At 38.5% G+C, this 26,158-nt stretch overlaps 1 non-coding gene across 1 annotated transcript; it reads right to left on the reverse strand.

Moving 5' to 3' along the window:
- Positions 1-1,187: 1,187 nt before the first annotated feature.
- LOC113754819 lies at positions 1,188-1,294 on the reverse strand. The gene has a single exon (XR_003465391.1). It is a non-coding gene; the product is annotated as a small nucleolar RNA R71 (small nucleolar RNA).
- Between the last annotated feature and the right edge of the window lie 24,864 nt (positions 1,295-26,158).

A 26,158-nucleotide genomic window follows, 5' to 3' on the forward strand; every position in this document is an offset into this window, starting at 1 on the left:
TCGGGCCCGATAGGGGGTTGATGGGTGGATGGAGATAAGTGGTGCTCTACTGGACTTGTTTCACTTGGAAAACGTTGCTGTGAAACTGGCTGCAAGTGAAACACTGTACGGGACTAAGTGCTACGCTTGAATTCTAGGAGGAGCCACCATATCAGCTGTATCAACATTTGAATCCTGGGTGCTCTGCCTAGAACCTGATGGAAGCCACCGTATCAGTACCGTATCCTTTTCTTGCTGGTGTTAAAGTGCTTATCTGAATGTGTGAACGGTCCATGACATTTTATTTGTAACTGTTTATTATTTTCGTTCTAAGATTTTGAGTTATGTGGAAAATATCTGGCCAATTTGACTGCATGTTTTCTTGGAATCTCACTGGGTTTTTAGCTCATCCCTTTATTTGTTTTCCTTAACAGGGTGCGGGGATGAGAAAGACAAAAATAGCACTAGTTGCATTAGGAATTTTGAACTTGTATTTGGCCGATACTGTATTATAGGACTAGTTATTCAAGCTCTTGCTTTTGGCTTGTATATTCGGATGATTTGTAGCATGTACATGGTTTATTGAAGAATTATAGTGTTATTGATTTGGCATTCAAAGAATAGTGAACTCGAAAGTTTTAGTCCTCATTTTAAGTAATTGCCATCCTTTTTACACTTGGTGAGATGATTGAATTACTTGTATTTTTATCCGTTTAGTTGTGCACCTAAGTATGAATGTTTTGTGAAGTTGGATAGATGCAATATTTCTTGAGGAATTTTGTGCTTACTTTGCAGTTAATGTTATCTCTGAAGTTAATGTGAGTGAGTGAGTCCTGGCGAGAGCTAGGCAGACGGTCCGCTAACCCTTAGGGTATGCCCTAGGGAAAGGTGGGGTCGTCATAGATTATCCAACTTTGGATGCTAATACAAATTTTGAGTTGAAGTCTGGACTTATTCAACTATTACCCACCTACCATGGATTATCTGGAGAAGATCCTCAGAAGCACTTGAAGGAGTTTCACATAGTTTGTGCAAGTTTTAGACCTCAAGGAGTTTCAGAAGATCAGGTGAAGCTGAGGGATTTTCCATTTTCGTTGAGAGATGCAACTAAGGATTGGTTGTATAATTTACCTTCTAGATCGATCACCACTTGGAATGCCATGAAAGAGCAGTTTTTATAGAAGTACTTCCTAGCATTGAGAACGGCAAATATAAGGAAGAAAATTTGCGGTATTCGACAATTTGATGGAGAAACTCTCTATGAATACTGGGAGCATTTTAAAAAATTGTGTAATAGTTGCCCCCATAATCAAATAAGTGAGCAATTACTGATTCAGTACTTCTATGAAGGTTATTGCAAGTGAAAAGAAATACAATTGATGCTGCCAGTGGTGGATAAAACACCGCAAGAGGCTAGTATACTAATTTCTAATATGGCTGAAAATTCTCAACAATTTGGAGGTCGAGCAATCCACCAAACAAGGCATGTTAATGAAATTGGAACTTTGAAGATACAAAGACAAATTTTGGAAATAACATCAATGTTTCATCAATTTGCTATTGGGAATACACAAGTAGCAAGAGTTTGTGGAGTTTGCTCTTTGGTAACACATCCTCTAGACATGTGTCCAACACTTCAGCAAAACATGCTAGACCAAGTTCGGTAGATGGGGTAATGCACGATCCGCCTCAAAGGAGATACGACCCCGAGGGTATGCACGGTCCGCCTCAAAGGAGATACGATCCCTACTCAAATACTTATAATCCGAGGTGGAGAGATCATCCTAATTTTAGTTATGGTGGCCGACAGACTCAAGGTCCATACAGGCCCCCACAGCCACAGCATCAACAATCAATTCAGCCACAGATATTGAATAATCAAGTTCCTAGTGCAACCTTATCTTTGGAGGATATGGTGAAGACAATAGCTAATTCAACTACACAGTTTTAGCAAGAAATGATACAATTTAAACGTGAGACGGTACAGTTCCATCGTTTGACCCAAATAAGCATTCAAGGTTTGGAGACTCAAATAGCCCAGTTGGCTACATCTATAGTTGATTTAAGAGCTCAGAATTTTGGAAAATTACCTTCTCAATATGAGGACTCGAAAAATTATTTTCATATTTTGTATTTTTGAAAATTATTTTATATTTTCTCTTATTTTTGGAAAAAAGTTAAGTTACATTTTCTTTTATTTTACTTTACTCACCTATTTACTTGCCTCAATTTTATGATGATTTTAAAGATTAAGTCAAGATTTTTCTCTTTTCCCTTTTATAATTTTGGTGCATGTTAAGTTTCATAGAGTATTATGGTAGTTTGACCGACTAGTAATGTGACGACCCCACTTCCCTCTAGGGTGTACCCTAGAGGTTAGCGGACAGCCTGCCCAACTCTCGTTAGGACTCACTCACTCACATTAACTTCAGAGATAACATTAACTCCAAAACAAGCACAAAACTCCCCAATAAATATTACAAACTCTCCAACTTTTCAAAACATCCATACTTATGTGCACAACTAAATAGATCGAAATATAAGTAGTTCAATCAATTCACTAAATATAAATACGATAGCAATTACTTAAAATGAGGACTACAACTTTCAAACTCACTATTTTCGGATACCAAAACAATAACACTAAAATCCTTTAATATAATATTTACATGCTACAAATTGTCCAAATATACAAACCAAAGTACAAGCCAAAAGATAAGAACTTGAACAACTAGTACCATAGAACAGTGCCGGCCAAATACAAGTTTAAGATTTCCTATTACAAACTAGTACAATTCTTGTCTCTCTCATCCCCGCACCCTGTTAAGGAAAACAAATAAAGGGATAAGTTAAAAGCCCAGTGAGGTTGCAAGTGTCATGTAAGCAAAGTACCAATCTCAGAGCAAGTAAGAAAATGGCAACTAAGCAAAACAATAACTAGCAAGGAGGAAACAAGTAGCACTTTCAAGTGGAAGGATACATTCCTCTCGTATTTGTGAGACCCCGGTTAGTCATTAATTTCGATATTAAGAGCATTTTGTTCTATTTTGTACTAATTTATTTGAAAACCCTAATTTGGATTATTTATAAAACTCTAGTTTTTGTATTAATCACAAGTTCGAGTTGTAGTTAAAAATTAGATATACTAGTCTGTGTTTTGGTACAGGTAAGTATAGGATTCGATTTATTTTTCAAAGGTTAGAAAACTCTAAACTAGCAAAACCTCTAGTGTTATAATTTATTAGAAGTCCTAAGTTGGGCTTAAAACCTTAATTTTGCCTATGACAAAAAGGTTGTTGTTTAATTGCTTTTATGTAGGATAAAGTATGATTAAGTCTAGGTGATTAATATAGGAGGGTGATTAGTGAAACAATTAAGTGTGGTTAAGTGTTTTAGACTAGATTAAGTTGTATCCTATGGAGTTAATTGAAAGCTTTTCATATATTTATGGGCAAGAGTGTAAGAAAGAGAAAGTGATGTTGTAGGGGCTAAGGAGCAAAATTCAAACTTTTGTGTGACTGGTTGTAGTAGAAAATATCTCTTTTGAGCTTTGACTTATATGTATCATAGGAAATTGTAAGATGACCATAAGGCTTAAAACAAAACAAAAATAAAGAGAAAAAGAGAGAGAGAGCCGAGATTGAAGCTTGAAGAGGAGAAACAAATTTCTTCCAAGTTCATTCAAGTTTAGCTATCCATCTTGATCTAGGAGCTTAGGGCAACAACTTTGGCACTTGATTGTTGTAGTTCCATCACTTACAAAGCTTACTTGAAGGTAAATCATCTCACTTGGAAGTTGGTTTTTGGGTGAATGAATCTTGAAGCCATGAAAGTGATTCTCTTGTTGTGATTGTATACTTTTATGGTTTATATGGTGAATATTGAGTAGTTTAATGGTTTATTTTAGTGGTTTATTGCTCCATAAATTTCGGTCAAGGCTATGAAAAATTAGGGTTTCTTGCTTCATGGTTCTTTAAGTTGATTTGATTGGTTGTTTGACTTGTAAATGGAATCTTTGGTGTGATAAGTTCACTTGTATGGTTGATTCTTAGCAAAATCAGATTTGGCCATGAAACCCTAGCTTAAGGGGGAGTTAATTTGGCTTAGCTAGGGCTTAGATGGTTAGGGTGTGCTTGGTTAGGCTTGGAGGTTAGTTGAACTTGTAAGATTAAAAGTATAGAATATGGTTAGTGTTTGTTAGATTTTGGGGTTAAATTGGGAAAGGAATTTCGGGTCTTGTGTGGAGCAATTAGGAGCTGGTATATGTGTGTTTATTTGGTATGAAGTTGGTTAGAAAACTTGCATGAGAACCATAGAAACAGATCATGCGTTTCCGTCGCGCGAAACCGTTCAAACTGGAAATCAGGGCAGCCCAGAACCCGAACTTTGGCTCCATTTTTCTTTATGCTATGTATTGATTCACGGTTTTCTCAAAACATGAAAGTTGTAGCATCTTAAGTCCTTGTTGTACCTGAAAAATTTCAGCCCAATCTGATCAGTGTAACTCCAGTTATGTCCAAAACAATGTAAGGTGCCAGAACTGCCGTTGAAGCCGGTCAGTTCTGAGCATGAACTTTGGACCCATTTTTCCCTATTCTCTGTACTGATTCAACTTTTAGTCAAAACACAAAAGTTATAGTCTTATAAATGAGATTTCTAACGCCTCTGGAATTTCTTGATTTCGATTTATGAATCATGAGTTATGGTTGTTCAAATAGGGCATGTTCGGTAACCTGAATTGAAATGGCTGAGACTGTCTTGTGCATGTTTGCCCTAGTTCCGTGGTGATCTGGATTACAGGGCCTTCATGAAAGTTGTAACTCATTCTCTTAGCTTCGAAGTGGTGTCTCACACATTTTAATCCGACATTCCTAGCCTAACTTTTAGTCAAAACAGTTTGGGACGGCAAATCTGCCCGTTTCCTTTTTGCCGGCCGTTTCCGTTTCTGTTCACCGTTTCCGCGCGCGCGTGTCCGTTTTGCCGTTTCGCTTTATTTACGCATTTTAGTAGTCATTTGTGACGACCCCACTTCTCCCAAGGGCGAACCCAAGGGTATCGGCGGGCCGCCTGCCTAGCTCGCGCCAGGACTCAAAACTTAAAGCAATAAAACTAGATAAATCGAAAGAGCACTATATCCAATATATATACAATCCCAAAAGTTACATTTACATCCTCAAAAGTTTCGAGTCAAACCACTCTAATACACTATAACCACAACCAGCAGAAGATAGACCCTAAGAAGGGTCCTTATACAAACCACCAAAACTAAAACAAACATCCTAACTGTTTACCTAATACAAGCCAATCTAACTATACTAGTGTACGAGCCAAAAGTCCCCGCGTCGGCCCCTGCTAAGGAAAACAAAAGGAAAGGGGTAAGCTATATGCTTAGTAAGTAAACAGGGGCGAAAGCATAAATTTCACGTAACAACAGTTACACAGTAAGAGTAAAGCAAAAGCAGAAAAGTAACATCACATAATAAGGATACAGGTGGCTCAAAGCCAATTCATATGCCATGTGTGATCTCCTGCCGACACTCCGTCGACCACACTCAATGGTCCGTAGAACTTCACTTGTACACCCACCGACACCTTATCACCCTCACTGGCCAGTCACCTCACAAACTTGCCCGGGCGAACGAAATCACAAACTTGAGCTTGAGTCGCAAGCTCGGGTCACAAACTTGGTCACCTTCTCGGTGAACCGGATTCACAAAATTGGTTCATAACATGAACCTACAAACTTGGTGACCTCAGACTAAGTTGGACTGACTTCGACCAAGCCCTAACCGGCTCGAATAGTCCATACAGGTCTTAGATCGGGCCCACGAACTCACAAACTTTGCAAACTTCACAAACTTTACTCGAAAGTCGCCCCGAGCCACAAGCTCAAGGGTTTTGGTTATTGGAAGTAACTTAAGATTTACTATTCATTTTTGTTGACATTTTGACCAATTGGTTAAATATCCTAAAATTAACCAAAATTCATTCATTTCTTACCTTCTTGGTGGCCGGCCCTCTTGAGCTAAAAAGGAAGAGAAAACTCTTCAAAATCTTGGTAACTACCTAGCTCAAATCATCCAACCAAGTGCTTGATCAAGTTTCTACTCCATAAACTCTATCCCTTTGGTGCTAGTGAGTGGTTTAGTGAAGCTTGTTTGAAGAGCTAAGGTGGCCAACATCTCTACCTCTCTTGTTACTAGGTGAGTGGTGTGTGAATTTACTCTTACATCTAATGATGCTTAAGTTATGCTTAGTAGTGGTTAAAGTGATGATATTTGTGCTTTATTTCTTGATTTGAAGTGATTTGGTGAAGTTTTTATATTTTTGAGGAATTTTTTGGTTTAATATGAATGTGTTGTTGTGGTCATCTATGATGGTTGATAATGAGGGGAAAAGACTCTAGTAGGTGTGAATTAGTGATAATTGTAACCAATTTTGGGTTTGGATTGAATTGTGGAAAGTTAGGGTTTTATCACCCCTTATTCTGTCCGGTTTTGGATCATAGGGTTAGAGGCCGAATTGGACTTTTCTTAAAACATGAAAGTTGTAGGTATTGATGTGTTTGAGGTGTCTGTAAAATTTCAGGTCATTTGGAGTAGTGTAGAGTGAGATATGTCGATTTTACTGTTGCTATTCTGGGTTGATCAGAATGTGCGAACTGCGTTTGAACTCGTCTGTTTTGACTGGCATTGCTTTCGATTTGGATGTTGAGGTCTTCTGATGAAATGTATCCCTGTTTCTAAGCTTTCGAATGGCTTTATAATTTCTGGATTTGGACTTGTGTAGGCTGAGTTATGATGTTTGTACTAGGATACGGTTTGTGAACCTGTTTTGCGATTCTGGTATAGTGTCTTGCATTTTTGACCTTGTTATCTTCAAAACTGGACAAAGTTGCCTTCTTCAACATTGTATCCCCTTAAGTCCTGAATATTTCTGTAAAGTTTCAAGTCAAACGGAGTAGTGTATTATGAGTTATAGACAGAACACTCAGGCCTGTTTTAGACATTAGTTTGGGTACGTTTTGCATTTCAGCTTCTGACCGTGCGGGTTTTCATTTTGATCCTGTACGATCTGGATTTTGATTCCTTCATAAGAAATGTAGTTCTTGGTCACAGCTTCGAAACGCTATAACGTGCGTCAAAATCCGAGTCCCGTAGCTCGAGTTATGATCGAAATAAGAATGCATGTCAGAACTGTTTTATATCCGGACAGTTTATGACTGGAGCTTTGGCTTCACGTTTGACTAGGTTACAAGCTGTTTGGGCTTGCGACCAAAACACCAAACTTATAGCCCTATATCAGAGCTTTCTAACGCCCTTGGAATTTCATGAATCGGATTTATAAAACCTGAGATATAGCCGAGCAAATAAGGCCTGCCCGTGAAAATGACCATTTTCTGGTCAGATCTGTTTTGGTCCTGATGACCAATTTCCGTTCCGAATTTGGATTGCCGACCTTCATGAAAGTTGTTCCATTTTGAATGAACCATCTAACTGCCAATTTTCAGCTCTTTTGACCATGTGTACCATGAACAACAGTTTGCACTCAAAACTGACCATTTGTGTATTGGCCAGATTTCGTAAGTGATTGTGTTTGGTTCATTTGGGACTGAAGCCTCCAGTTTCAGTTCTGGATGTCTTCATAACAGTTGTTGTTCATCCTTTAAGCTTCGATATGGCATCTCATACGCCTTAATCTGATATTCGTAGCTCAACTTATGAGTAAACTAGAAACGAGTGTCAAATCTGCCGTTTCCGCTAACGGCCGTTTCCGTTTCCGTCCGTCATATTTATGTGCGCGCGTGTCGTTTTTGCCGTTTTGCTTGTTTTAGGCACGATAATAGCCGTTTACGATATTATGTGACACAATCTTCTATGTCAGACGGTGGTGAGCTGGGCGGAACTGGTGGGGCCCACTACTAGCTGTTCATTTCGATCCGACTTCGTGTTTTTGCTATTTCAGATTCTGAGTAAGTATTCAGGCCAGTTTGGTGTGTTTTCTTTGCTATGTGTTTGAGTTATGCGAAAAAGGTACTTAGGCGAGGGTGTACTTTATCGCACTCGACCTAAACCCTAATTTGAATGTATAATTGTACTTGGCATATGTATATAAACTAGGGTTTTCAACCTTAACCGAGGTTAGGGAATTCCATCCCGCCGATTTACGAATAACCCTCATATCAGCTTACGGACGGACTGGGGCCTCACAATCTCCCCCACTTAGGACAATTTCGTCCTCGAAATTCAATCCGTGGTCAACCATACGTTCCATCAAGTCAGCTACTTGGTCTGGCTCTTGTTCACGTTCCATTTCAGGGCTTCGTCCTCGCCCTCTACCTCTACCTCGAGTACCGGAGGCCATTTAAATGCCAAAAGTCTATGGATCCAAGCATAACGTGTGCTTAGTATTCAAACTAGAAACAAAACAAAACACAAACAGATACACGAAAGGCACACAAAGGATAGGTGCAAAAGATAATACTCGAATATATACATTTATTTACAAAGTCACACCAAAAGATATACAAATTACCCGACCTCCAGTCGGGTCAAAACCCAGTATACACACGAGCACTCTGGCTCCAAAATCTAGTCAGCCAACCAGATAACAAAAGAAATTAGCCAGGCCAGTTCTAACAAAAGTAATCTGCCAGCTAATCAAAATACGAAAGCGACCCTAAACGCCTCCCCTAGGGCCCCGGTTCCCTACGGAACCTAAAGTACCTATCTCACCTATCTGCTCTGGCCCGGTAGCTCGTGGGGGTGCCTCCGCGGCCATATCTAGTAAGACCCCACAATCAAACGTGATACTCCGGGCCCTCTCCCTGAGCTGCCTCTTCATAGCGAAGAGGTGCTGGTGTGTGTCTCGGAGATCCCGCTCCAGGTCTCTAACGCGCAACGCCTGCCAGCGGCTAAACTCTCTAGCCTCCTCCAGTTGTGCCCGCAAAGTCTCGACCGTCTGGTCTAGGTGATAACGCTCGTCATCCAACGCTAAGACAACCTCGTCAGGATAGCTATAGGTATACCAGCACGCACAGGGTCGGCGCGACACCTGGCCGAAGGGAGAATACAAAGTATAGGGCTCCCCAAGCCTCCTCCGATAGCGGATCGCCCGCTTACGCAGAATCCGGTCATCCGGGCCCCTCCCACTCGGAGGTCTCGGTCCCGGTCCCACGCCGCTAGAACTGCCCAAATCCATACCTACAAACATTAATTCGTTAGTTGACCGACATTTCAGCTTAAAAGATATCATTCAACTTAAAATGGTCAAATATGCCTAGTGTCTATCGCGTATGTCCCACTTGCCCAAGTCCTCTAACCTAGGCGCTCTGATACCACCTGTGACGACCCCACTTCTCCCAAGGGCGAACCCAAGGGTATTGGCGGGCCGCCTGCCTAGCTCGCGCCAGGACTCAAAACTTAAAGCAATAAAACTAGATAAATCGAAAGAGCACTATATCCAATATATATACAATCCCAAAAGTTACATTTACATACTCAAAAGTCTCGAGTCAAACCACTCTAATACACTATAACCACAACCAGCAGAAGATAGACCCTAAGAAGGGTCCTTATACAAACCACCAAAACTAAAACAAAGATCCTAACTGTTTACCTAATACAAGCCAATCTAACTATACTAGTGTACGAGCCAAAAGTCCCCGCGTCGGCCCCTGCTAAGGAAAACAAAAGGAAAGGGGTAAGCTATATAAAGCACAAATATCATCACTTTAACCACTACTAAGCATAACTTAAGCATCATTAGATGTAAGAGTAAATTCACACACCACTCACCTAGTAACAAGAGAGGTAGAGATGTTGGCCACCTTAGCTCTTCAAACAAGCTTCACTAAACCACTCACTAGCACCAAAGGGGTAGAGTTTATGGAGTAGAAACTTGATCAAGCACTTGGTTGGATGATTTGAGCTAGGTAGTTACCAAGATTTTGAAGAGTTTTCTCTTCCTTTTTAGCTCAAGAGGGCCGGCCACCAAGAAGGTAAGAAATGAATGAATTTTGGTTAATTTTAGGATATTTAACCAATTGGTCAAAATGTCAACAAAAATGAATAGTAAATCTGAAGTTACTTCCAATACAATGGTGACACTTGTCACCTCCATTAATGCACTCCTATCTTTTCTTTTTCCTCTCACATCAATCAAATCACCTCCTCTACCTATCTCTTAACACCCGATAAATTTTACACAAATATCATCACTTTAACCACTACTAAGCATAACTTAAGCATCATTAGATGTAAAGCTTGTTTGAATTTTACACAGTATCCAGAATTTAACCTAATTGGCCGAATTTTTCCGAACTTTTCGCACTAGTGGGTCCCACATCCGATATACGTTCTTATTTTCTCAAAATCTAACCGATACTTGAAAAATCATCTAAAACCCATATTTACTCATAAAAATTATCTGGAGAAAGTTCTAGTAAAGAAAAATGTAGAAAAGGCGGGCGATAAAGAAAAGAAACAAAAACCCCACTTAAACTTGCTAATAAAATAAACTAGGGTTTTCAACCTTAACCGAGGTTAGGGAATTCCATCCCGCCGATTTACGAATAACCCTCATATCAGCTTACGGACGGACTGGGGCCTCACATCATTTGTGTAGTAATGTGGTGCAATCTTTTATTTCAGACAGTGACGGGTTAGACGGTGCCAGTGGGGCCTACTAGCTGTTATACGTGACGTGATCTTCGCACTTTTGCTATACTTGCTCTTTGTGTAAGTATTCAGGCCGTTTTGATGTATAAGTTGCTTATGTGTTTTAATGTAAATAAAAGGGTACTTAGGCGAGAGTGTACTTTATCACACTCGACCTAAACCCTAATTTGTGCATATATTTGTACATGATATGTGGATATGAATTGTTTTGGGACTGAACCCCTTGAGCTTGTAGCTCGGGGTGATTTTCTGTGAATTGTGAAATATGATGAATTTGAGACCCGATCTTAAGACTTAGACGGACTATTCGAGCCGACCGGGGCTTGGTCGAAGTCAGTCCAACCTAGTCTTGAGGTCACAAGTTTGTGAACCAAGTTTGTTTCGTTTGCTCGAGCCATTTTGTGAGGTGACTGGCCAGTGAGGGTGATAAGGGATACGGTAGGAGTACAAGTGGAGTTCTACGGACCCTTATTTGTGATCGACGGAGTGTCGACAGGAGGTCACACGTGGCACATGATTTAGCTTTGGAGCCAACCTGTATCCTTAACTTGTGTTATTACTTTTGTACTTTTGATTTCACATCCATGTGACGTAATTGTTTGTCTTAATGTGAAATTTATGCTTTTACCCCTGTTTACTTACTAAGCTTATAGCTTCCCCTTTCCTTTGTTTTCCTTAACAGGGGACGACGAGGGGAAACCTTTGGCACCATCACTAGTATAGTTAGGTTTAGTTTGTGTTCACTGGACAATTAAGATGTTTCTTCTTGTTTTGGTGATCTGTATTAGAACCCTTCTTCGGGTCGACTTTCTGCTTTTGGTCTTTATCATAAGATAATGTAGTAGTCTGGATATCTTCTTTTGAGGATGTAATTAGCACTCTTTTGAGGCTGTATATATTGTGAATGGTAATCTTTTGGTTTATATAGTTTTATTACTTTGTACTTTTTGAGTCCTGGCGCGAGCTAGGCAGACGGTCCGCTAAGCCCTTTGGTAAGCCTCTGGCTTTTGTGGGATCGTCACAGCATTAGCCGCTTAACTCGTAACCATTGACTCTCCATCAACCATGGAATACATTATCAAAATCCAGTAGATCACCACTTCATGCCATCTTCGTTCATTGATCATCCCCCTTACCGGGCCCGCACGCCAATCAAGTAACAGTGGGGTAATTGTGAGGACCCGAATTTTACTTACTTTTAATTCTATTTTACTGGATTATTTAACTATTTATTCACCCGTTTTTCCCGAATAATTTATTTCAACTATTTTAAAACTTTTTTTTTGGAACGATATCTTACTTATATTTTTAAAACGTCCCGTTAGCAAATTGAATTTTTCTAAGGTTCGTTTAGTAAGGAATAGCGAATGCACACTTTTCGAGGCAAGCTCGATCCGAGAGTGTGACGCCCCCACTTCTCCCAAGGGCGAACCCAAAAGTATCCGCGGAACGCCTGCCCAACTCTCGCTAGGACTCGAGACAAATCGATTCAAACTTAACAATATATAACAATTTATACTAGTCCAATAAGGAAAAGTCGCTTCCATAATCGAATATCCAAGTCTTGCACCACTAGTTCAAAATACATCAGTTACCCAATTCTTACATCAGGATCCAAAAGATACATCAATTCCCAAATATATACAACAGCCAAAATGTCTAGTCGATTACATTTGAAACCCTAATACAAAAGTACATCCAAAGGGTTCCACCGAGTTTCACTCCATCCATTCCTGTTAAGGAAAACAGATCTACAGGGTGAGCAATTGCTGGTGAGGCCAAAAAAACACACATGCAAACACGTTGTCCAAGTAACAATCCCAATATTCAAGTAGAACAATAATATTCAAGTAAATTACAATTCAAACGAGAAGAGTAAACAGAAACAATTCAAGGATATAGGAGCTCTCAGGTGCTATTTTCCACTTGCTTCGCCACGGCTCGATCCGATACCCCCTCGTGATGACACTCCGCCATCCGGGTGGGTGTTATATCCGTAGAAACTTCACTTATTACTTCCTCCGGCCAACATTCCACCCTCTTGGATCCTTAACCAAACACGCACGAAAAAGGCGATACTCATCGAGTATGCCGAACGAGATCTCAAGAGATCAAGTTTTGATTTTTAGAACACGCACGAAAAGAGCGATACTCCACGAGTATGCCGAACAAGATCTCAAAAGATCAAGTTGTGTTCTGTTATTCTCTTGGTTTATCAAGCTTCTCGACCAAGCCCATGTCGGCTTGAGTTGCAAGATTGGCTAAGAGAATTGTGCATCCCCATAAGTCAAGGAGATTCACTCCACCCAACAACACGACACGCACGACATGCACGACACGCACGATAACATGATGTACACACGAAAACGAGTATATTTTAGTCGACGAGATTCACTCAAATCGATTTTGAAAACCAAGTTATTGCAAGTAAAGTTCGAGTAAAGGAGAGCGAGTGCGATAAAGTACACACTCGTCTCATCAAGTGATATTCACGTATAAAAGCAGGTAAATCAAGTAAACACGACAAGTGATGCACTTTACACTCACCAATTCAAAAGTAATTGAGTAAGTAAAGTCTTTAGTTGTCCCCTCCGGGATTCTCTTCAAGACTCGCTTGAGTACCTAAAGCAATTAATAAGCATTTTTACTCATAATCATGCATTAATCAAGAAAGGAATTACACTCATCTAGACTAGTCAATACCTCAAACCAAAAACCTTAGCCACTCAAAATAAAGGTACAAAAGTGAGGTTTTATTAACACAAGAAAAACTGATTTCCTTCATGAAATCGAGTTTAAAGTGACCAATTATCATCAAGAAAGAATAACAAGTTCTCAAATTTTCATTTTCTAAGAAATCGGCAAATTTCAGCTTTGCGTGTCAAGCTTAGAAAAATCAGATCTTGCCCTCATAGGTCCAAAATTGGAAAACTTGGTACCGTTGGAAATTAATTCCGAAGTACTAAAAGTTCCTAGAAGACACTTTTCCATGATTCAAATTGGAAGACATTCGAATTTTCGCTTCAAGTTGCTGTTTTGGAATACCAAGACAGATTTGGGTTGATTTTCGGCAAAGTTTGGAAATTCGGCATAATTCACACAATGCGAACTAGCCTCTAAAATTCGGAACTTAATTAGAGTTACATTCAGAGTTTACAACACAACAAGCGGAACAAGAATTGGGATTTTGAGCACCAAGATATGGTGGCTCAAAGTTACTGAAAAATGAGACCGTTGGGCCAATTTTCCAGATTTAAATCGCTAACTTTGGAACGTTGGTTGAACATCGAAATGGATTCGGAATGGCACCAAGTTTGGTAGTATCATCCTACCTTATAAGGGCTATTCCTCTACCAAATTTCATAGGAAAATTCATTCAGAAAGTTGGTTAACAAAACCTTCAAAGTTTCTAAATCTCCAAGGCAAAGCTGCCTTGCACCTCTAGTTTTCTTTTTCTCAAACCTTTGGCCAATAAAATGCCTAAAACATGTCTCATTTATGATAACCAGATCTAATAAGGATCCAAGATACATTTGGTAGGTGATTTACATCAAGAATTTCAAATAGAAAGTCTCAAATCAGGATTGGTTACAAATCTGTGCAACATGAGGGTTTTCTCCCACAAAGTCAGTTTTGAAATCTGGTCATAAATTACTCAATTCAACTCAGAATTGAGCATGGTTAGTGGTGTTGAAAACTAGATTCATTATGCTAAAATTTCTTAGAAGAAATTGTTTTCAAAATCTGTCCACAACTAGCTCATATGTGAGCATCAATTCACTGCTCAAAACAGAGCTCCCAGTGTAGACGTGAAACAGGACAGTCATGTTCAAATGATTGGTATGGATGACTCAAGTGGAAGCAAAATGCAAATTTTAAACCATTGGAAAGATGGGAATGTCTAGTTTCCAGTGCCACAAATGGCACTCGATTTCGACATCGGAGTAAAAAGTTATAGCCAAAACAAAAACACTGCCAGAGCAGTTGTGGGAAAAATTTCCAGTTTTGCTGGTTTCCGAAAATACATCATTTGGCCAACCAAATCATATTATTTTTTTATGAAACTTTCTACACAACCCACAAAACATATATACATCATAACCAAGTCATTAGAACCACGAAAAATCACCCTATGGGTCACGGACAACACAGGGGCAGAAATGGAAAATTTTCATCCTCACTCCCCTTTGAACTTTCATCCATACTATCACTCATTTCCACTAATTTAAGCACTAAACCAACATTAATATCATCAAAACACAACAAATCAGTCCATCCAACCATAGTGGGAGTTCATAGAGCCCACACAACATTTTCCAACATAAATAAGGCTACCAACATGCATGCATGAGCTTATAAATGCTATATTACTTCCATAAGACAAGATTTAAGTAGTGGATCGTCACTTACTTCCTTAGATGAACCAAGCAGAAATTTTTGGTCCTAAGATGCTCAAGAAAACCGTGGAAAGCAGCCCCTTTTTGTAGCTTGATGTGGTCTCCAAGTGATTAGCTAAGTGTGGTTAAATTTTGGTGTGATTTGGTGGGGATTTAGTGAAGAAATGGAGAAGGAATTGGAGCTGTTTTTCTCTTCCTCTTGGTCGGCTGTTTGGAGCAGGAGAGAGAGGGAAAAAATCTGATGGAGCTAGCTTCTAAAGGAAGCTTAATGGTTAAGTATTTTGTGCACAAAAGTCAACCGCGAATAGTGCGCGTACGCGCGCGTTTTGTGCTCGATTCCTCTTAAGTTTGTTGCACTAGTGCACTAAACCTCTAATGCACTTGTATTCATACTATTATTATTCACTCTTAATGGTCTAAAAATAAAGGTCTTAAGTCCCTCAATTTAATCACGTGCGTAAAAACGTGTACTTCCGATTTTTTGCGCGATAATCTGGAATTTTCATGAAATTCTTATAATGATAGTACCACTAACTAATAATTGAGCACTTAAACATAAAAATACCTATTTCAAGACTAATGTACAAGTCTCCAATTTTTCAAACTTATTGTATTCTCGAATCGATTATTGACTCCAAATGCGTATTCACTATTCACTCTAAACGAGCTTTCAAAAATAAATTTTCGCATCAAGGCATTTTGAAAATACTTGTAGGTCATAGTTCCATGTAAATGGTTCAAAAAGGGTTGAAATAAATTATTCGAAAAAATGGACAATTAATTATTTAAATAAGCCAATAATATACAATAAAATGAGAAAATTTTTGGGTCCTCACAGAGAGTACATTAGTCTTGGAGAATTAAGAATGATCAATAGTAGACTAAGAAAAGTTAATTGAGAGATTAGATGTGAGTGAGTTAAAATTTAAGCTTTTTACCGCGCGCGCGTCGATAGTTTCTCGAAAGTCGCACCAGTACGACTAATTGAAAATTTGAGGATTTAGTACTAGACTAATAAGTATGAATAATTACAATGTTAGAAGAGTTACCTTGGAGGATTAGTGTTTAAGTGTAGCTAACAAGAGAGAAAGTGGTAGTACAAAACCCTATTTAGTTACTATTAAGAGTTGACTTTTGGTACAACTTTAAGTTAGCTTCCTCAACACATTTCTTCACTCTTTCTCTCCAAGAATCAAACCACCAACACTCCCTCACCATCTCTCATTTTCGGCCAGCCCTAGAAGCTCCAAAGGGAAGAAGAAAACTTCATCTTCTAGCTCCAAGTTTGCTTGCTTTTCATCATCCAACTCACAAACCACTTGAAATTTCACTCTAGTTTGAAGAAAGGTGCCATCTTGCGGAGTTGCTTGGTGAAATTTTGGAGGAACTCTCACTTACATCTAGGGTTTAGTTTCTTGGAAGGTAACCCCCTTCACCCTCTTTAATCTTTCAATTTATACAAAGATTGATGGTTGGTTTTCATGGGTTTGAAACCCTAATGAAGTTATTAGGTTAGTGGACTTGAGGAAATATTTATCTTTCTTTAAATCCTAGGCTAGCGGTCTTGAGGAGGATTTTAGGTAGCTGAATTGAGGTCTTATTGCTTGATTGTTGTTGTTTATGTGAATTATAGCTTGATTATGGTTTGATAGTGGAGAGAAATTCGAAGGAAGCTGTGAGAGTGAGCTGTCCGAAATTCTGTTCTTGTTGTCCTACTTTTACCTCGAACTTTTGATGATTATATGGTTGCTAAATTGAGTGATATATGTTGTATTATGTGTGTACAGTGTGTCTTTCGAAAATCATTTCAAATGGTTGCCTAAAACTTGAGTTTTGGAAAAGTTCGAAATCGGGAAATTTGCTAGCAGGGTAGCCAGCCAGTGGTTCTTTGTCTGAACATAACTCTTTGTTAAAAAATCAAAATTGAGTGCCATTTGCGGATTCAAAACTAGACATTCAGAGCTTTCAAATGGTATAGGAATCCCCTACTAGTTCGTTTTGAGTAAACCGTAGTGAATCGACAAAATAGACTGTCCTGTTATGCCTGTCTGTCTGAGAGAAACTGGGAAGCTGCATCTTGTGGCTCGATTTTGTCCCACTTGTGGAAAGATTTTGAAGATGATGTCTCCTGATGAAATGTAGAATTTTGAACCTAGTTTCTAACGCCATAAACCATTATCAATTTGGACTTTTGTAGAGTTAGATATGGTTTGATTTCAAAAACGTGTTTAAGCTGGAAACTGGATAATCTTCTGAACAGGTTGCTAAAACCAGTCAACTTCAAACTGTTATATCTTATTGTTCAAAACTCCGAATTTAGTTCCGCTTCTTGTGTTTGAAACTTGGTTTGGAACTCTTATTGTGTTAGAAATTTCAGAGGCTGATTCACTTTCTACGAATTTTACCGAATTTCCAAACATTGCTGAAAAATCGAGACTGGTTCTGTCCTGTCTTCTTGAAATTGCAACTTTGAGCTGAAATTTGAATACTTCTTGGTTGGAATCTTGGAAAAGTTTCTTCTGTGAAGCTTTAGCACTTTGAACCTAGTTTCCAACAGTATAAAGTTTTCCATTTTTGGACTTACGGAACTCAAGATACAATTTTTCAAAGTAGTGTCACACTAACCTGGAAATTTTCTGTTTTCAAACAAATACTCCCTTTTTAAGAACTTTCCATTCTCCTTCGAAATTGTTGGACTGTTTTAGGTGTAATTTCATGGTGGAATACACGGTTCCTTTAGAACTTTAAACTTTCATTTCAAATCTTGGTTTCCGAAGATTAAACCTCTTTTAATGCATTTTCTTGGTTGTTCCATTTTCTTGGTTAATGACACCTTACTTTATACTAGAAAAATGAACTTCAAACCCTAGTTTTGCCTCGATTTCTGTGAGTTTAGACTCCAAAAAGGGAGCATTTTGGCTAGAGTAGTTCTTGGTGAATTGCACTAGTTTTATACTTGAACCTCGGAACCTTAGCCTTGACTTTTATCATGAAAATAAGTGGAGTTTTGGATGACTTTTATCTCCATTAGTTTGGAAAATGTCAACGTCTACCTTTTCTTGATTTTTGTGCCGAAAGTGAATATTATACTTTTTTTTTGAAATTGAGATTTACTTACCACGACTTGAATAAAAATCGACTTTTGGGTTCTCTTTGAGCATTATTTCAACGTTTTAATGAGAAAAGCTCCTTTAACTTAATTCGAACTTGTGACCTTACACATTCATTTGTGAATCTCGATTTTTGAGGGAATATAACTCTTCTCAGACATTGTCTTAAACTTTAAGTGAGTATACTTTCTTCCTTGAAAGATAAGTGGTTGTGAGTATATGTGAGTGATGGTTGATCACTATTTCTTCAGGCGCTGCAGAGGATTTTCAAGGGAATCTCGGAGCGGACAACTAAAGACTTTATCTGTTCACTTACATTTGAGTTGGTGAGTGTCAAGTGCATGAATTGTTGCTAAATACTTGAATTGTTCATTGTTAATTGAGTATTTTGGAATTGTCGAGACGAACGTGTATTTTATCGCACTCATTCTCTTTTAAGTGAATTTATAGTTTTATTGTGTGAAGTGATGTGATAATTGAATTGAGTGAATTGTTGCAATCGTAATCGTACATCAGGGGACGCCTAAATCTCATTGGCCAACCTTACGACTCGAGCCGGCATGGGCTTGGTCGACGAGCCTGGTGAACCATGAGAAAACAAAAGCTTGATCTTTTGAGAGATCTTGCTTGGCATACTCGAGTAGTATCACATTTTATAGCTGAAGTGCAGGCCCGGAACAGGTGGTGTAACGGTGAACGGGATTGTGAAGTAAGTGGAGTTCTACGGACTTAATATCTACCCAGTTGATGGAGTGTCATCACGTGGAGGTATTGGATCGAGTCTTGGCAAACCAAGTGAAAATTCGCTCCTGAGAGCTCCCGTATCCTTATTGATTGTGTTTTATTGTTAATTATGAATTATCCGAATTTTCTACCTTTAATTCCTGTATAAGTGTTATTGTTACCTGAAATATGTGTTTGCATGCTTTTTCTTGGCCTCACTGAGCATTAGCTCATCCCATTAGTTTATTTTCCTTAACAGGAGCTCGGAATGGAAAGATTTTTGGAAAAGCGAACTTGATTAACCGTTTGATTAGAATTTTGGATGTAATTGATTAGTCGACTTATGATGGGTGTGTTTAGGGGGAGATTTGATGTATAATTTGAACTTGTGATGTAAGATTTGAATGTTTATTTAAGGAAGCGACTTTTTTTATATTGATGTTTACTATTGGTTGGTTACCTTTAAATTTAAATTTGATTGTATTGAGCCCTGACGAGAGTTAGGCAGGCGTCCCGCCAATACCCTTGAGTTCGCTCTAGGGAGAAGTGGGGGCGTCACAGTTGGTATCAAAGCTTTAGGCTTCAAATCTTGTCGTGTATCCTAGACTTGAAATTTAAGATGCTGGACTGTGGGACTGGTTTGAAAATTAAGTTACCGCTTGTAGGGATGAAAATTAGATCCTAGGTTTGAATTAGTGGACAATTAGGAGTCTTGATCTTGTGCGAAATATGTGGGATCGTACGAAATGATCAAATTTAGTTTATTTAGTATACTTGGATCCATCAAAACTTTTAATTTTAATTATAGGTTATGGAAGGTTATGGTTGTAGTGAGCCATCTCAGGGGCGCCAGCCGTGGTCCATTATCGAGAAGGGTCTAGGGGAGCTCGTTGGAGATATAACCCAACCCGCCGAACTAGGACTCCATGTGACTGTCGGAGGACTTACTCATACCCAAATAATGTGGTGTTAGCGGTAAACGATGACCGGAGATGGTTATCCAAGGAAAATAGGGCAGTCTAAGAGGATAATCAAGGACCGAGGACGACTATGGATGTCCAGACTGCTAGAATTCATGAATTGGAGACCGATGTACGGGATGAGCGGAAAAAGGCTGAGGCTCTTCGTAAGCAGCTTCAGGAGGTTAAGAACTGACTTGTTAGGGTAGTACATGATGTTAGAGACCAGACTGAGGGGATGATAGCCGGGTGGGTTATCTTGGTCGAACAAGTGGAGGATGGCACGATAATTGACGGGGAAAATGAGGAGAAAACTCCTAGTGCTGAAAATAAGGATGATCCTACTGAAGTAGCAGAGACTTCTGACTCTGTTAATCACTAAGCTAGTGATCTGGTCTACTTTAGTAGTTTTGTCAAGGACAATCGGGGTGGTGCTTGTTCAAAGGCCATTGCATTTTGTATGTTGCCTAACTATGCTTCCTACCTTTTGAAGTAATTGAACGTTACTTATGAGGTGCATGATTTTATTGCTCTATGACTTCAAATCTATGCTATGGGTTGTACACATTTACAATTATTTCGGTGTCTCCCTTATCATTTTCGTTTTGCATGATCAAAGTGACAATTTCAAACTTCGCTTATGTGTACTTGTTTTACGTCATGCCTTTATAAATGTTAAATTTATGGGTAGCTGAAAAAGTGAAAGGGGCCGAGGGCGAGGGGTTAGCCAAACCCAAGCTCAAGGGAATGATTAAGGAACGGCAACTGGACCAAACTAAAACCCTAAGAATGAAGGGGATAATCAAGAAGCTACTACTATTAACCATATGATTGATATCTTAGCACGATTAGCTGAGCACTAAAGCCCTAAGCCAATCAACCAACCGAGGAACCAAGAGAAGTGTGAGGATAGAACGATTCTTGAAGTTTGCCCCATCTAAATTTCACGGAGGCTCTAACCTTGAAACAATAGAAATTAGTTTGAGGGGATGAAATAAGGTACCAGTGAGAGTAAGGGGTTAGGGTTTCTTCACGAGCAACTTTGCAAGTGAGTATTGGAGAGTGGGTTAGAGTGTGGAACTTTTATATTAAGGAATAAGGTCTCCGTATCTTGTTATGTTTATAAGTGATGATAGTAATCTTGTGGAGACTCAAGAGCTTATCCATATTAAGCAGAAAATAGTTAAGATTTATATTTTGGGGTAACCTATAAGCAAAAGAATGAAAGAGCAAAATGGCCAGAGTTTCCATTGTGAATAGTTACTTATTTTGAATCCTTGATTTGCCTAGCAGGCTAGCATTTGAATTAAGCCAACCGGTGAGATGACAAATTTGGGAGAGATGCAAAGAAAATGGACATTCTACGAAAAGAGATAGAATTTCAAAAGAAATTGGCTGACTACTGGGAAGGACGGTGGAAACAAGAATATGCAGAGAAAATTAAATTGCTACACAAGAACGTGGAACTGGAGAAGAAATACAAAGGAAATTCTCAAACTGGTCAGGCCGTGATTTCTCGTGTGATTTGTGGATACTATGGCAAGTTTTACCACATTGAGGCAGTGTGTTGGAGAAACCATGGGAAATGTCTGAGCTGCAGTAGTGCCGAACATTAGATTTCAAGTTGCCCTAGTACCTCTAAAAAGAGTAAATACCCGACAACCTGCTAGGTCCGCTACAAAGCAGTCGAGTGTCAGAAGGAGTGATTCATACTAATGACTGTAAGAGGGATCCAAGTAGTAAAATCTCTGCAAGTGGGGATGGATCTGACTCCACTCGAGTGATTGTGGTTGTAGTTTTACCCTAAGTTAGATTGGCACTTTTAGAGGTTGTAATCTTTTGTGTAGGGGATAAAGTTCTTTTGTTGTTTTGTACATTTGCGACTTAACACGTTTTTCTATGATTTTGTTTGTATCCCCTTTTTTTGAAATGATTTGATGAATTATCCTCACTTGGTGTAACTATTATAATCTTATATGACTTATAAAATTTTACCTTGCTTTTAATTGATTTTATGGCTTATATGTATATTTAAACTTTGTCCCACACCTTTAGATTGGTGATAAGACATGAAGGGTAGTAGACGTGGTCGAGACCGTACTTGAGGGCATAGACAACCCCGAGGTATTGGAGGTGACCAGGGATCGGCGGTGGACCAAAGATCGAGAACTTAGGGTTGAAGCTGGGATCCAATGTTTGATGGCCAACCTGATATATTAAAATTGTGAGATATGGGTTAGAAAGTGTAAGTTGTTGATCGATTTGATAAGCCTAGCTTTTAAGAGGTATGATGTTATCCTAGATGTGAATTTCGAGGACGAAATTACTTTTAAGGAGGGAAAGGTGTGGGGACCCGAATTTTACTTACTTTTAATTCTATTTTACTGGCTTATTTAATTATTTATTCGCTCGTTTTCCCCGAATAATTTATTTCAACCATTTTAAAACCATTTTTTTTGGAACGATGTCTTACTTATATTTTTAAAACGTCCTGTTAGCAAATTGATTTTTTCTGCGGTTCATTTAGTAAGGAATAGCGAATGCACGTTTTTCGAGGCAAGTTCGATCCGATAGTACATTAGTCTTGTAGAATGAAGAATGATCAATAGTAGACAAAGAAAAGTTAATTGAGGGATTAGATGTGAGTGAGTTAAAATTTAAGCTTTTTACCACGCGCGCGTCGATAGTTTCTCGAAAGTCGTGCCAGTACGACTAATTGGAGATTTGAGGATTTAGTACTAGACTAATAAGTATGAATAATTACAGTGTTTGAGGAATTACCTTAGAGGATTAGTGTTTAAGTGTAGCTAACAAGAGAAAGTGGTAGTACAAAACCCTATTTAGTTACTATTAAGAGTTGACTTTTGGTACAGCTTTAAGTTGGCTTCCTCAACACATTTCTTCACTCTTTCTCTCCAAGAATCAAACCAGCAACACTCCCTCACCATCTCTCATTTTTGGCCAGCCCTAGAAGCTCCAAAGGGAAGAAGAAAACTTCATCTTCTAGCTCCAAGTTTGCTTGCTTTTTATCATCCAACTACAAACCACTTGGAATTTCACTCTAGCTTGAAGAAAGGTGCCATCTTGTGGAGTTGCTTGGTGAAATTTTGGAGGAACTCTCACTTACATCTAGGGTTTAGTTGCTTGGAAGGTAACCCACTTCACCCTCTTTAATCTTTCAATTCATACAAAGATTGATGGTTGGTTTTCATGGGTTTGAAACCCTCATCAGGTTATTAGGTTAGTGGACTTGTGAAAATATTTATTTTTCTTTAAATCCTAGGCTAGCAGTCTTGAGGAGGCATTTAGGTAGCTGAATTGAGGTCTTATTGCTTGATTGTTGTTGTTTATGTGAATTATAGCTTGATTATGGTTTGATAGTGGAGAGAAATTCAAAGGAAGCTGTGAGAGTGAGCTGTCCGAAATTCTGTTCTTGTTGTCCTACTTTTACTTCGAACTTTTGTTGATTATATGGCTGCTAAATTGAGTGATATATGTTGTATTATGTATAATGTGTCTTTCAAAAATCATTTCAAATGGTTGCCTAAAACTTGAGTTTTGGAAAAGTTCGAAATCTGGAAAATCGCTAGCAGGGTAGCCAGCCAGTGGTTCTTTGTATGAACATAACTCTTTGTGAAAAAGTCAAAATTGAGTGCCGTTTGCGGAATTCAAAACTAGAGATTTATAGCTTTCAAATGGTATAGGAATCCCCTTCTAGTTCATTTTGAGTAAACCGTAGTGAATCAGCAAATTAGACTGTCCTGTTATGCCTGTCTGTCCGAGAGAAACTGGGAAGCTGCATCTTGTGGCTCGAGTTTGTCCCACTTGTAAAAATATTTTGGAAATGATGTCTTCTGATGAAATGTAGCATTTTGAACCTAATTTATAACGCCATAAACCATTATCAATTTGGACTTGTGTAGAGTTAGATATGGTCTGATTTCAAAACTATGTTTAAGCTGGAAACTTGAAAATCTTCTGAACAAGTTGCTAAAACCAGTCAACTTCAAACTGTTATATCTTATTGCTCAAAACTCCGAATTTAGTTTTGCTTGTTGTGTTTGAAACTTGGTTTGGAACTCTTATTGTATTATAAATTTCAGTGGCTGATTCACTTTCTCTGAATTTTACCGAATTTCCAAACATTGCTGAAAAATCAAGACTGGTTCTGTCCTGTCTTCTTGAAATTGCAACTTTGAGCTGAAATTTGAATACTTCCTGGTTGGAATCTATGAGCACTTGTAAAATCCCTTATATTTGTCTTTAAATTTCTTTTAATTTGGAATTTATTACTTTACAATAGCTTTACTACTCATTCACTTGTCCAATAGTTACAATTAATCATAGAACCAAGGGTTTTTTCCTTTACTTTCATTGTTAAGGTAAACTAGGGTTTTATGTCTTTTTGTAGTGTGAGTAATTGGTACGGAGTGTGTACTAAATTTGGTGATTAAGAGTGAGTTTTAGATAAGAAAAAGTCTGTGATTAGAAGTAATAATAATAAGTTAATGAATTATAAGTGAAAAACCCTAGTACGTGCGAGTTAAGGAAAATGGTGAGAACCCGACATTTTTCTTATTTTCTAGCCCTTATTTTAATTCCGTGCTTACATTTTCTATACTTTCCTTTATTATATATTAATTTTCTAGTTATTTTTATAAGGAAATTAAGTTTTCAAGACATTTTTCCAGTATAAGTTAGTTTATATGACATGAGTAGCGTATATTGGACGTGGGACCTGCTAGTGCGGTAAGTGCGATAATTTTTGACAACTAGTTGGAGTTTTGTGTTAAGGGATATTATTTTACAAGGTGCTAGGAGACAATTAGAGGTTAGCTAGATAGATTAACCATTGGAAGACTAGAGGATGACAATAAATACTAAAGGCGCCAAGTGTCGCGAAACTAGTTGAAGATGGACTTTGACCAATTTCTCACCTTTGCTAAATATCCAATTTTGACTAGAATCATCTTCATTCTTCATCAAGGCTGGCCAAACCATAGAGGAAAGAAAGAAAAGAGAAAATTCATCTTCACCAATCAATTTTCTTGCTCAATCTTGAGTTCCAACCAATAAGTTTACAAATTTCTCCATAAAAGTTGTTTACTAAGAGGGTTTGGAGACTTTGGTGGAGTGACTTTGGAAGGAGAAACCCTAAGCTACCATCTTTCTTGAGGTTCCAAGGTATCTTGCCTAGAAATCCCTCTTTGCTCTTAATAATTGCAAATTAGTTGATTATAGTTGTTAAATAGGTAGTTTTGTGAGAAATTTCATGGTTTGAGGTAGAGTTATGGTAAATTTCAGATTTATTGTTGATTTTTCTGCCCTCATGTGATGATTAATGATGGCCATGGAATGATAGCCTTGTTATGTGTAAAATTGAAGCTTTTATATGTTGGTTTTGGTTGCTTACAAAAATTCCTGCTTGTGTGGTTGATTTCCAGCTTTAGAGAGTAAGCTGTCCTGTTTCTGACCTGTGTAATTTGTCCATGTTAGAGCCGAATCAGGCCTAGGTCAAAACATGAAAGTTGTAGGGAATGGAGTTAGAAATTTTCCTGTAAAATTTCATCTCAATATGAGCACTGTAGCATGTTATATGACTAAAATACCCCTGACGGCCAAATGTTCTTTTTCGCGGACAGTTTTAAGATTTCACATTTCTGGTTTCATTTTTTACTTTGATCCGTATCAAATTAGCATTTGGCCAAAACACAAAAATTTTAGTCCTATTTTTCAGCTTTCCAACATCTGAAAATGTCTCAATCGGACTTTTGTAGCCTGAGTTATTGCTATTTGAATTCAGTGCTAACAACCAGACTGACAATGAAATTCTGGTTCTGTAATCTGCAAATTCGACCTGGATCAACTGTGAACTGGGTTGAGTTGTCTTCATGAAAGTTCTTAGTTTCGAAACAGTATAAAGTGTACCCCAAACCAATAGGCGTAGCTTCGGTTGTGACCGAAACGCTAAGAGACGTCAAACTTGTTATTTTGTTATTTGTCTTAAACATTAGTTCCGATCAATTTGCTAGCATTATTTTGTAATTGAATGACATTGAGCCTATTGAAAGGCTATTGTGGTAAGATTATTTGGGTGAGATTTTGGGGCTGAATTGAGAAAAATAATGAAGCCATAAATGGCTGGAAAATAGGTAAACACAAAGGGCGTGCTGCCCAAATTTTTACTCGAGGGCTAGGTAAATATACTCGCGACTTGAGTAAGGAATTGAGGACGAATCTAACTTGAATTGTCTAGGTTATTCGAGTTGTGACGACCCCACCTCCCCCTAAGGCGAACCAGAGGGTTCGGC

The sequence above is a fragment of the Coffea eugenioides genome, unplaced genomic scaffold, assembly GCF_003713205.1.
Source record: "Coffea eugenioides isolate CCC68of unplaced genomic scaffold, Ceug_1.0 ScVebR1_1084;HRSCAF=1879, whole genome shotgun sequence".
NCBI classification, from domain to species: Eukaryota; Viridiplantae; Streptophyta; class Magnoliopsida; order Gentianales; family Rubiaceae; genus Coffea; species Coffea eugenioides.